The 1,876-nt window shown below is 59.0% G+C and overlaps 1 protein-coding gene across 2 annotated transcripts in view; it reads right to left on the minus strand.

Annotated features, from left to right (window-relative positions):
* The window catches only part of LOC113208487 (trithorax group protein osa-like), a 27,921-nt gene that overhangs the window by 3,400 nt on the left and 22,645 nt on the right, over window positions 1–1,876 (minus strand). The gene's annotated exons all lie outside the window — the stretch shown is intronic.

The raw sequence follows: 1,876 nt of genomic DNA on the forward strand, positions 1-1,876 counted from the left end.
GGTGGGTGCCCCTATTTTCGTTTCATTTTTACACAAGTCTACAACACATCAAGATCAACATTTCCGGCGCCCGATAGTGAAGGAGACTGTAGGTGCGTGTCGAGTCGCGCAACTCGTCCTTGGCCCCGTCCAGGTCCCGCCGAGGGTCCGGCCAGGAAGCGTCACGACGTTGACCCCCGGGGGGCTGCTCCCACCCTCCCCTCGGTTGACCCCAGGGTAGGCCACTTTATAAGAACCCCTCTGGGGAGAGGAAAAGGGGGGTGGGGGGGGGGGACTCTAAATAAGTGATGGCCGAACTACGCACCCCTCCCCCGGGCCCTACGAATAGCCCCGCCAAGGGCGCGACCGAGACCACCACGGGCTTGTATCAGGACCTGTTATCCAAAGGCCTGCTGCGGCTGCGAGATTTCAGCGCCGCCGTCGAGCCACGTCGTTCAAGTTTACGGTCGCCGCGCCGAAGGCAAGCAGAGCAGGGTCTCCATTCGGTTTTTCAAGGTGATGCTCTCGGTTTTCTTTTCATAATCATTGTTTTCTACTCGTGTAATGGGAGGCGTAAACGCACACAGCCGGAAACGGAAAAGTCGAGGCGGACCGCGGCGCGGCGGTGGGACCGAGGGTGGGACTTTCACCCTGTTTTCCATCTACGATAGTCTTCACGCAAACCACAGTTATTTGACTTCTCGCGAACTCGACTCATTTTCCTTTCTATTTTTTTTTTAAAGATTATTTTTCGAAACGTACTTGGGGGCTGCCGCGTGAAGCTAATAATCGAAACGTGAGACTGTCGAGGGGGGCGCGGCGGCGACAGCGACGGCTCGTGTCTCTGGCATGCAAAGGTCCGCACGGACCGGGTTGGGGGTGGTTCGCGAGCGGTTGGAGTTAAAGACGTGGCTCAAACGAGTCGAGGGAATGTTTTCTTTCTTCTTGATTTTTTTGACCCGGGCGGGATTTACGACCGAGCACGAGGGGTGTAGGACTGGTCGAAGGAACTGAGTGGCCAGCTCATTGGGGTCAGCAGGCCATCAAGACTATTCCTTAGGGCCTAAGGGCCGAGCCGGGGGGCGAAAGTAGAACGGCGCGCGTGGCGATTCAGACCAAGGCCACAGGGCTGCAGGGGGATGGCGCGAGCGAGAGAGAGAGAGAGGGGGGGGGGGGGTTGTCGGTGTGAGTGCGAGCGTGTGAGAGGCACATGTCGACGGTGTGTTCTGGTATCTGCTCTCTCTCTCTCCCTCTCTCCTTCTATCTCTCTCTTTCCCTCTCTGCCAGTGGGGTTGTCCAGTGAGTGACTGCCCTCTGCGGGTTTGCCGTGCTCCGTCTGGAGGGAGGGCCCGACCTAACCGCACGCTACGGCTACGGACAGACAGCGGGATGGGGAAGAGGGGGGGGGGTAAGTTCCTCACCGCACGCTGACCACAACCTGAAAGCTTCACCAACACACGAAGGCGTCTACCTGCCCCCCCCCCCTCCTCCCCGCTTAGTGGCGCATCACCTCCCCATTTAGAACACACAGAGGGGTCAGCCGAGGTGTCGTCGTCATTGGACAACCCCCTTGACCGCTCAAAATGGCCTTAAACAATAGAATAAAAGTAACAACAACATACAGTAATAATGGTGAAATAATACGGGTCGCGATTGCGAGCGGTTGCCACCCCGAGCTTGTAATAATAATTATCGCACCCGGGGTGGGTGGGACTTCCCCCGCCGCCGCCGCAGGGCCGCGGGGCCGCGGGTCACACGAGACGACGCCGTCGGCCGCCCCCATTCCTCCCCCGTGTAAAGCAATCAGGCGTCGTCCGGTCGCGGTCCGGCCGGTAAAACTTTCTCGGGAGGATACACGTGTTGGTGTGTCGCCCGGCGGGGGAGGAAGGGGAGAGAG

The sequence above is a fragment of the Frankliniella occidentalis genome, unplaced genomic scaffold (assembly GCF_000697945.3).
Source record: "Frankliniella occidentalis isolate FOCC.00 unplaced genomic scaffold, Focc_3.1 Scaffold187, whole genome shotgun sequence".
Taxonomy (NCBI): Eukaryota; Metazoa; Arthropoda; class Insecta; order Thysanoptera; family Thripidae; genus Frankliniella; species Frankliniella occidentalis.